The 11,254-nt window shown below is 39.9% G+C and overlaps 1 protein-coding gene and 1 long non-coding RNA gene across 2 annotated transcripts in view; both read right to left on the bottom strand.

Moving 5' to 3' along the window:
- Positions 1-411: 411 nt before the first annotated feature.
- Positions 412-7,848, bottom strand: LOC148894945 (uncharacterized). Its single transcript, XR_016115754.1, has 3 exons — positions 7,758-7,848; positions 7,440-7,586; positions 412-2,775 (listed from the first exon to the last, which is right to left on the bottom strand). It is a non-coding gene; the product is annotated as an uncharacterized LOC148894945 (long non-coding RNA).
- A 1,016-nt stretch (positions 7,849-8,864) lies between these two features.
- The window catches only part of LOC148894944 (phospholipid-transporting ATPase IH-like), a 41,291-nt gene continuing 38,901 nt past the window's right edge, over positions 8,865-11,254 (bottom strand). Inside the window, exon 31 of the transcript XR_016115753.1 lies at positions 8,865-9,240. The gene's annotated coding sequence lies outside the window, so the exon portion shown is untranslated. The remainder of the gene's footprint in view (positions 9,241-11,254) is intronic.

The following is an 11,254-nucleotide window of genomic DNA, read 5'->3' as shown; positions in this document are numbered from 1 at the left end:
AACCCATCCCCTTTCAAATTGCCGCTTTGGACAGCAAATTTCCTCATTGTGGGACGAATAAAGGTTTTCTGATTCTCATTCTGATTCTGATAAAACATAATTTTCTACTTTCTAATTTTCTAAACCTTAAAACTACACAAAATATACCTTATTTTATGTCTAATAACTGTGCTATGGTATTATAATTAAAGAAATAAACTGTACGGTACAATAAAGTATAGACTACCATATTTTCTGGAATATAAAGCGCACCTTCGACAAATGATATATAGTGATATCTTGGCTTACGAACTTAATTGGTTCCCAGACAGAGTGTGTAAGGCGAAAAGTGTGTATCCCCAACATTAATTTCCCATAGGAAACCATTAAAATTAAAATAATCCGTTCCCAGGTCCCCATAAAACATAATTTTCTCCTTTCTCATTTTCTAAACCTTAAAACTACACAAAATAGACTTTATTTTATGTATAATAAATGTGCGATGGTATTATAATTAAAAACAAATAAACTGTACAGGAGAATAAAGTCGTTTTATTTACTTTTGTGATGGTCGATGTCGTTGATGGTATTTTAGATGCTATATAATGTCTTTCTAATGTTTGATTCAAATCGTTTTTAGTGGACTCCGTGAGACATTTGCCATTGCATTGCAGCCAAATGTGAGCTGTAAATACAGTGATACCTTGGCTTACGAACTTAATTGGTTCCCAGACAGAGTAAGGCGAAAAGTGTGTATCCCAAAAATTTATTTCCCATAGGAAACCATTAAAATGAGACTAATACGTTCCCAGGTCCCCATAAAACATAATTTTCTACTTTCTGAGCTGTAAAACTACACAAAATATACCTTATTTTATGTATAATAAATGTGCTATGGTATTATAATTAAAGAAATAAACTTGTAAGTAAGTAAGTAAGTAAGTCATTTCAATTGATTTTACAAATTATGGACACAACTTGTCCGGGCACGCGTCGGTTGTCCCTGCCAATCCAAATGATATTCGGCCTTTCCGTGGTGTCGGTTTTCACCACGTCAACTGACCACAAGACAAAAATTCTTCATTGCCAATCAGTTGAACTGGATCTGGAAACTTAAACGAGCTAGCTTTGCCTTCCTCTGACCTATCGGACAGTTGCATGAGCGCCGCTGTGTGCCTGGCAGAGGTCCAGAGCACACGGCGTAGCACAGTCCAGCGTGTCGCCCTTCCTGCGTTTGTTCCAAACCTTTGATTTGGGCCAAGATGTCTCGGGCCTCATTTCAGCTCACCGAGAGAGGTCAGACACTGATGCCAGTCTGAGGGAAAGTGGAGGCTAAACGGGGGGTGGATGGGGTCAAGATGTCATCAGAACTCTTTGTATTTCTGTGTGCGCGGTGAGCGGGTCTTTACTGTAATGCACTTTTATGAAGTGGAACTAACATGGTATAATCAGACACTTTTTCCTGACGAGTCCAGCTGCCGAAGTTAAAACATTTAATTTGAATTTGTGCTGTACAGTAAATCGCAGGTGTCAAACTCAAGGCCCGGGGCCAGATGCGGCCCACCGAATCGCTTTAAGTGGTAGGCGTAAGCAAAAAAAAAAAGTTGACAACTTCCGTGGTACTTCTGGAAACATGTACAGACGCACCCCAATTTATGAACGAGATACGTTCCGAACGGACGTTCGTAAGGTGAATTTGTTCGTTTAAGGCTTATATAAGTACAGTAAAGTCTCGTTATATCGATATCGGTTATATCGATAGTACTGCTTATTACGATACTATTTCTATGAACGCAAGGGGGAAAATTTACATGCCGCAGGATCGGATATATCGATATTTTTTCCGACTCCCGAGAATATCGATATAACGAGACTTTACTGTATGTTTAAATTTATATCAGTATGTTAAGGCTTGTATTATCTATATAGCTAGCTAGCTATTGGCTATTTATTCGCTATCTATTCGCTATGTATTAGCTATCTATTCACTAGCTTGCTATCTATTTGAGTTCCTCCCGGGTTGAGTGAACGCTGGCGCGTGTGGCTGCCGCTGCTCACCCACAGAAAAAAAACTGTGACCAGTGACTGTAAAGTGACCTTGAGAGTTTTGAAAGGCCTCTTATAAATGAGATGTATTATTATTATTATATCTCTTCGCTATCTATTCTCTAGCTAGCTAGCTAGCCTGTTATCTATTGGAGTTACTTCCGGGTTGAGTGAACACTGGCACGTGTGGCTGCCACTGCTCACCCACAGTGAAAACTTATTCTGTGATTGGAAAGTGACCTTGAGAGTTTTGAAAGGCACTTGGAAATGAAATGTATTTATTATTATTATTATTATTATATGTTTATTTTTCAGTACACACCAATACAGGTTACTTATACAAGCCTTAAACATACTTATATAAGCCGTAAACATACATTCCATACAAAATATAGCACTGAAGCAACTTACGAACAAATTCATCTTACGAACGACCGTTTGGAACGTATCTTGTTCGTAAGTTGGGGAGCGTCTGTACTGCAGTAACAAACTGATCATTTACGGTACGCTCAAAGTCTGTGTAGGCTAATTAATGTCAGTGTTTTGGCATGCTCAGACAATACATCATGTACGGTATAGCGGCGTGGATGCAACCTACCCTTTTTCCTAAAAAGGCAAGTGCAGGGATGACCTTTTCCTAGGCGATGCACTGCAGGATCCTGGGAGCCCCATATAGGCCGCCCGTGCAGGAAGCTAGGGAGGAGACGTCACGTCAAGGCCCAGCAGAAACAGGAAACCCACCAAGGAGACCTGAAGGAAGAGAGAAAACAAACAAAGGCTGGAGGAAGAGGATGGGGTGGGGTGCCAAGCTACACCCTGTTCAGTTCCGCTTTAGTCAGACCTAAAAGAAAAAACAGGGAAAGCTAACCCCGGATGAACAACTCCAAGTTAATGAGTCACTTTGCCATGAATGTAATTGTTGTCACAACCGTGACATGCGTTATGTCACAGAACTCCACCGATTGCCCGCTTTGGGAACACGTTCTGACAACAAGGTGGGAAGACAGTGATACCTTGGCGTACGAACTTAATTGGTTCCCAGACAGAGTGTGTAAGGCGAAAAGTGTGTTTCCCAAAAAATAATTTCCCATAGGAAACCATTCAAATGAGAATAATCCGTTCCCAGGTCTCCATAAAACATCATTTTCTACTTTCTAATTCTTTCTAAAAGGACAACCGACGTCACTTTTTGACATCAGAAAAACGTTTTATAGCGCAGGTGTCAAAGTCAAGGCCCGCGGGCCAAATCCGGCCCGCCACATCATTTTTTTCGGCCCGCGAAAGCAAATCAAACTTGTTAAATTCCATGATGATTGCTAAAATCTGAGCCAAAATGTCATATTTTTGGATGTCAACCACAATAAAAGTCATTATTCTTGACTTCAGATTTGAAAACGAGTTATTCATTAATTCGCTGCGTGTTCTATATGTAATATTTGAAGGGATTTAAACATTCTAATGGGTTCCCCAAATTCATAACGGCCCTCGAGAGGAAACCATAACTACAATGTGGCCCGCGGCAAAAAATGACTTTGACACCCCTGTTTGATAGCATCTAAAATACCCAAAACACGCAGACTGATATTTTTAATCAAATGCAAAACACCAATAAAAATGACTTCAAGTGTCCAAAATCTGCAAAAAATTGAGCTGCGAATCATTTTCAAAAAGTCCCGCCCTCAGTTCGTGACGTCACGCCAAGACGTCTTGCATTGCTTGTGAATCAAAACAATAGCTTCAGATTCTGAGAATATGCTTTCTTGTTACACATCCAGTTATGAATATAATTCAAATAGTTCTGAAGAGGAAAACATACATGTTTGCAATTGATTAAAGAATTATATGTGCCATTTTGAGGCAACATTGGGGGAAAATCTTTCACCCAAATAAGACGCACAAAATGGCGACCTCCAGTGGCCACCTCCGTTTCCACAGGCTGATAAATTTCTTCCATGGAGCTTGGATGCCCTATTCTGGCGGCCTTTGGGTGCAACACGGTTCTCAGACCAAACATGTACAGCAAAATACATTGACGTGATGGAAGGACTGCTACAATGTGTCTTTTTTCGGTCAGGGGACGGTCCTTTTGTGACGTCACGTACGGACTCGTCACCAACTCAAAAACAAGACTTCCTGAATATTCAGAGCGAGTCTTAAAACGTAAAATATAGTTGTTTAAAGGACACCCGACGCCTCCGGACAAGTTGTGTCCATATTTGTAAAATCTTCTGCGTTTTCTGGGTGCTACATTCTGTCATTGACGGCTCGAATTGATATGGGAGGACTCCTTTAATCGATGGCAAACATTTATGCTTTCCTCTTCAGAACTATTTGAATCATATTCATAATTGGATGAGTAACAAGAAAGCATCTTCTCCCAATCTGAAGCCATTGTTTTGATTCTCGAGCAAGGCAAGACGTCCTTGCGTGACGTCACGAACAAGGGGGCGGGACCTTCTGAAACTGCCCACTTCCGGTTTCAAATGTAAGTAGTTTTTTTAGACACTTTAAGTCATTTTTATTGGTGATTTGCATTTGACGAAAAATATCATACGTTTATAAAACGTTTTTCTGATGTCAGTTAGGAAACAAAAAAGTGACGTCGGTTGTCCTTTAAGGCACAATATGAATCTGACATCTCGTTCACTTCGCAGTTGTGATGTAACAACGGCAGAGGCAGAGTGTTAACGCGTACTATACACCGACTCTGTCACGTATTGCACATTCTACTTGTTTGCATAGAGGGTGGCTCCACATGAGGACACAGTGGACTTGTTCTGGAACCCCGAAATCACTTTCTCCTGAAATTCTTGCACTTGCTAACCTCTACATCCAGCTGTTTTGTGTTTATGTTGTCCTTTTGCAACAAAAGAAAATCGTTCCTGCCTTCTTTCTCTTGTTTTTCTTGTCTTTTTTTTCCCCCTCCAAACTTGGAAGCTGCACAGCTTCTGAAAAGGGTGGTTACTTCCTGTCGGATAAACATGTCATTAATCTGAGAGAACACATTCTTTCCCATCGCAAGATAATCAAGGGGAAAATGTCCGGTGTTGGCGAAGCACTTCAGAGTCGATAAAAGGCCTCCAGCGATGCACAACAACCCGTCCGTCCCGGCGCAATTTACCATCGCACTTTAAAATTAAAGACACATGTTTGGTGGAGGGACGCTTGAGTTATGCGTTTACCAGCACAGATTTGGACATTTGTATTGAGATCCATTTTCACGGGTTTATTTTGATACAGTGATACGAACTTAATTGGTTCCCAGACAGAGTGTGTAAGGCGAAAAGTGTGTATCCCAAAAATTAATTTCCCATAGGAAACCATTAAAATGAGAATAATCCGTTCCCAGGTCCCCATAAAACATAATTTTCTACTTTCTAAGCCTTAAAACTACACAAAATATACCTTATTTTATGTATAATAAATGTTCTATGGTATTATAATTAAGGAAATAAACTGTACTGTATAATAAAGTCTATTTATTGACCTTTGTGATGGTCGTTGATGGCTTGATGGAATGGAGTGACCGGTTTCATCAGCATTAAACACTTGATGAGGAACGTAGCCTTTTTTCTTTCACCATCTTGAGGAATGATCCCTTGTAGGTGCTTTCGCTGTTATAATTTTATCTAGTTCCTCATCAATTGTGTTCTGTTTAGCTGGGTTGATAGCTTTTTGCATCAGGTGTACAGATGGCTTGTGCGGGTTGTTTGTGGAGCCTGATTGATGGGATATTTTAACCTTGCAGTCTACACTCTGCTTTCGAACTATCAAAGTTCAACCGAGTCCAAATTTCACTGTTCAAAGTTGAAACTCTCTCACTGTCGTCTGCCTGTCTCTTTAATGATTAAACCACCTCCCCTCACTGCTGCGTTCTAGAACAATCACGTGGCTTTAACCGAAGACTGGGGGCGGGGATAAGAGGACAAAAACAGTCAGCTGCCATTTTCTTGTTAGGGGAACGGACTCGTTCGCGAACGACACATCACTCATTGTGGCAGCTCCGTGTGTATCCCGAAAAATAGTTTGTATGCCAAGGTAAAATTTTCAGAAATTTAACGTTCGTAAACCGAAAGGTTCGTAAGCTCAGGGGTTCGTAAACCGAGGTATCACTCGAGGTATCACTGTATAAGACCAAAACGGGGCTCCTCTCTTGTGTTGAGCATTCCTCTTGATGCACACCGGAATGCAGACTACATGTGTCTGAGGCCTCTCCCTGCGCCTGACCTCTTGGTCAACCACATTCACCCGCATAAATGGGCTGTGAATTTGCGGCGGTGAGGCAGGTCCCACTGAGATGATTGGCAGCTGCACAAAGCAAAGAGGCACGGAGAGTCGTGCCGCTTGCCAGGGTAGAAGATGACCTTTCATCTGAACTGCGGCTTTCTGCCTTTGTCATTTCGCAAATATGTGGCTGAGTCTGGTTAACATCCTAAAGCCGTGGCCCTGCAACCACATTGTAGCTACAGTGATACCTTGGTTTGTGAACTTAATTGGTTCCCAGACAGATTTTGTAAGTGTGTATGCCAAAAATTAATTTCCCATTGGAAACCATTAAAACGAGAATAATCCGTTCCCAGGTCCCCATAAAACATAAATTTCTAATTTTCTAAGCCTTAAAACTACACAAAATATACATTATTTTATGTATAATAAATGTTCTATGGTATTATAATTAAAGAAATAAACTATACTATACAATAAAGTCGTGTTATTTACCTTTGTGATGGTCGTTGATGGCTTGATGGAATGGATAGCTTTTTGCATAAAGTGTCTCAAGGAGCTCTGGGTTGTGCATCTTGGAAGTTGTGATATTGCAACAGATGCAAGCAGACACACGAGAAACATCATTAATAGCTGGTTCCCTTGCTTGTCTTTTCATTTCAAATTGAACTGATGGCTAGTGTGGGTTATTTGTGGAGCCTGATTGATGGCAATTTTAACCTTGCAGTCTACACTCTGCCTTTGAACTATCAAAGTGGAGTCCAAATTTAACTGTTTTCTATCAAAGTTGAAACTCTCTCTCTCTGTCGTCTGTCTGTCTCTTTAGTGTTTAAATCACCTCCCCTCACCGCTGCGTTCTTGACCAATCACGTTTAGGTAGTAGTTCAGTTTTGGGATACTTGATCTGGACAGAATTAGTTTTGCGAGCACAGCTAAATCTTTTTCAAATATAAAATATATATCTTTTTTTTAAGTTCAGATAGAAACTGGTCATTTTTCTTCCTATTGCACAGGATGTGGGTCATCAGTCAGCACAGGAAGTTCGACTTCCTGGAGGATAAAAACATATAGCCAACGATGCTGACCCCCCCACACAAGCTGAATTCTCACAACATATTCACATATTTTTGTTCAATTTTGGGGTCATACGCTTCCACAGTGGGAGTAGTCGGATAACAGCATGTACTCACCACTAAGTAGCCAATCTGCAGGAACAAGACAACGCCAAATATGTTCATCATGCACGTGATGAAAACGCCATCCCAGGTACCAAACAGAAGCGGTTCCCACACAAACAGCTTGATTTTCCACCGAGGCTGACGGGATTGCTGAAAGCCCTGAACCAAGAAAAACTCAAGTTTGGTTGAAAGTTCTCAAACATTTTATTTTCCATTTAAAGGACAACTGACACCTCCGGACAAGTTGTGTCCATAATTTGTAAAATGGCTTCAAATGACTTCTACTGAGCGTATTTTAATAAGATTCCACCGCATATAGCTATATTTTACCTTTTAAGACTCGCGCTGAATATTCAGGAAGTCTTGTTTTTGAGTTGGTGACGAGTCCGTACGTGACGTCTCTAAAGGAACGCCCCTGACCGGGAAAAAAAAAATCACACATGGTAGCAGTCCTTCCATCACGTCAATGTATTTTGCTGTACTTGTTTGGTCTGACAACCTCGTGTTGCACCCAAAAAGCCGCCAGAAGAGGGCGTCCAAGCTCCATATAAGGAATTTATCAGTCTGTCATTTTGTGCCTCTTTTTTTGGGTGAGACATTTTCCCCCCAATGTTGCCTCAAAATGGCACGAAATAAATTCTTTAATCGATTGCAAACATGTATGCTTTCCTCTTCAGAACTATTTGAATCATATTCATAACTGGATGAGTAACAAGAAAGCATCTTCTCCCAATCTGAAGCCATTGTTTTGATTCTCGAGCAAGGCAAGATGTCCTGGCGTGACGTCAGAAAAATGGGTCGGGACCTTCTAAAACTGGCCATTTCCGGGGTCTTTTTAAAGTAGTTTTGGGACACTTTAACTCATTTTTATTGGTGTTTTGCATTTGACTAAAATATCAGCCTGCGTGTTTTGTGTATTTTAGATACTATAAAACGTTTTTTCTGCACGTCTTCGTATGTTAAGCACCTTTAAGCAGGTGGTTAACATCCGAATAATGAAACATCGGCAACTGCCACGCCAAACCGGAACTTGTATTTGTACAAAGGGTGATGTCTTTTCACAAAACAAATGAAAGCAAATGTTGATTTACAAGTAAAACAAAGCTCTGTGATTAAAGTGCACGTTTGCCATAACTGTTTTACAGATTTTATGACGGTGAATGTTGTGTACCGCAAAAATCGTAATTCTTTTCCCATACAATTCGTGTGGATTTTTTTCCTGTAAACGAAAAATCTACAATTACAGGTTATTTATCTTAATAGTACTGTTAGATGAGTTTTAAATGATCTTATAAAGGTTTGAGATCACAACGTGTGGTAAGATGCATTAAAGTACGAGCTAACATTTAAGGCTAAAGTACTGTTTTAGGGTTAATGATAATGTTTTGACATGTGCATGTTAAACCATGAAGACAATCAAATGGGAGTCTTCCCTCACCTTTGCCTCCTGGTGGAACAGATCTTGCTCGTTGGGGTTACTTGTATTTTGCCACCTTCAGTACACCTGCTCCATTGTCCTTCTGAACACTAGCATGCATTGCCCATCTCTCTCCATTGTTAACCTACAGTGTTCGTGTGACCATCAGAACTTTAGAGGCACATTCAGGAAAGGGTGTTTAGTTTGAAAAAAAACACGTAGAAAAAAAACGGGATGGCAAAGGTGTCTTCTATTTAAAAAAAATGATATGAACAAAGCCTACTCAAATTAAAAACAAGCCTGCTACCAAGGAACCCCCATTAGGAAGATTGCAGAATCCGGATAAACGCACACAAATAGTAGTGGACAGCAAACAACCAGGAAGCAGAGGTCCGTCTGTAATACAGTAGTGACACCTGGTGGTCATTACATCAACCAAGAACATATGGACAGTGATACCTTGGCTTACGAACTTATTTGGTTCCCAGACAGAGTGTATAAGACGAAAAGTAGGTATCCCAAAAATTAATTTCCCATAGGAAACCATTAAAATGAGAATAATCCGTTCCCAGGTCCCCATAAAACATAATTTTCTACTTTCTAAGCCTTAAAACTGCACAAAATATACGTTATTTTATGAATAATAAATGTGCTATGGCATTATATATTATTAAAGAAATAAACTGTACTGTATAATAATAACAGATGCAAGCACACACACACACTAGAAACATCATTAGTAGATGGTTCCCTTGTCTTTTCATTTCAAATTGAAGTGATGGCTAGTGCAGGTTATTTGCGGAGCCTGATTGATGGGATATTTTAACCTTGCAGTCAACGCTCTGCCTTTGAACTATCAACGTTGAAACGAGTCCAAATGTCACTGTTGTCTATCAAAGTTGAAACTCTCTCTCTGTCGTCTGCCTTTCTCGCCAGAAAACTCACCAGAATGAATTACAAAAAAAGTCAGAAATATCATCCATTTCTTTATTCCAAGCAAAATGACAATACAGTGCTTTAATCCCCCCATTTTCTACAGAGGGGCTTGCAAAATAATGAAGAGAAAACAAAACAAAATAAAAACATCTCAAAATCTTTTTTTATATAATACAAACAGTGCTGCACGGAAGGATGCGCTGCTGCTGTCACACACACACACACATACACACATACACACACAAATACGCACACACACATTCCTGTTTCAATGGTCTTGTGAGATCCGGATAACTCCAGATAAGGAGCGAGGACGACCGTTGCTGAGAAGTTTAGAGAAGAACTAGTGTTACATTTGAACAGAAAAATGTCACCCAATTTCCCACTTCAACTTCTTTAAAAACAAATAAATAAAAAAAATAGACTTGGAACTGAAATAACAGCAGGAGTGAGGTCTCTGAATGGGTACATTCAAAGTCCTCACCCCTGTTGTGATTTTGGTTAAAATATTGTTTTACTTTTTGTGGTATGAACTTTTTCCTCTCATTAACTACACACAAACACACACTCATAAACACACACAGTGAGTAAAAAGTGTGTGTGTGTCCAAGTGAAATGAAAACACACACCAACAAATCATTTTAGGTGAATTTTTTGAGGATCTCTTTGAAACTTTAACAGGTGCATATATGGACCCTCTAGAAGCCTTTAGAATGAAAAACTTGTGAGGACCGGCCAAAATGTCCTCACTACGTATGGTATAAAATGTTAGTGGTCCTCACAAGATGAGTCATACACACACACACACACACACACACAAATGCGCACTTCCAACCACCTCTGACACCTTTCGTCATGCTCGGAGATGTCAGCATTTGGAACGCCGGCTGCGAAGCGGCCTTGACATTCAAGAAAATAGGCTGGTGAGAAACAACCGTTTGAGACGTAGGCCAGTTTGTTCCATTTTCACGTTATTTGGTCACTTCAGCCACAACAATCGTCTTCGAAAAATAACTGGAACGGATGTACAACAGATCTTTTTTTTATGAACACAACAGATCTGTCGCACAAAGTGCAGTGTGTGTGTACTGATAAATCTCTACTTGAACCCTTTGGTAAACTTGAACCCGCATTCCAACAGCTAAACTATCATCTTCTTTCAGTGTTATACAAAACTAGCAAAGGAAGCATGCACAAAAGATCTTCATTGACAAGACTGGAACGCTATTGTTGTGAAAAATATTGAAAGACATTTTATATATAGTGATACCTTGGCTTACGAACTTAATTGGATCCCAGACAGAGTGTGTAAGGTGAAAAGTGTGTATCCCAAAAATTAATTTCCCATAGGAAACCAGTAAAATGAGAATAATCCGTTCCCAGTTCCCCTTAAAACATAATTTTCTACTTTTTTCTAATTCTCCAAGCCTTAAAACTACATAAAATATACCTTATTTTATGTATAATAAATGTG

The sequence above is a fragment of the Hippocampus bargibanti genome, linkage group LG08 (genome assembly GCF_051943395.1).
Source record: "Hippocampus bargibanti isolate YZ-2025 linkage group LG08, ASM5194339v1, whole genome shotgun sequence".
In the NCBI taxonomy this organism is placed as follows: domain Eukaryota; kingdom Metazoa; phylum Chordata; class Actinopteri; order Syngnathiformes; family Syngnathidae; genus Hippocampus; species Hippocampus bargibanti.
The sequence above is the reverse complement of the archived record's forward strand: the minus strand, read 5'-3'. Positions and strand labels throughout refer to the sequence as shown.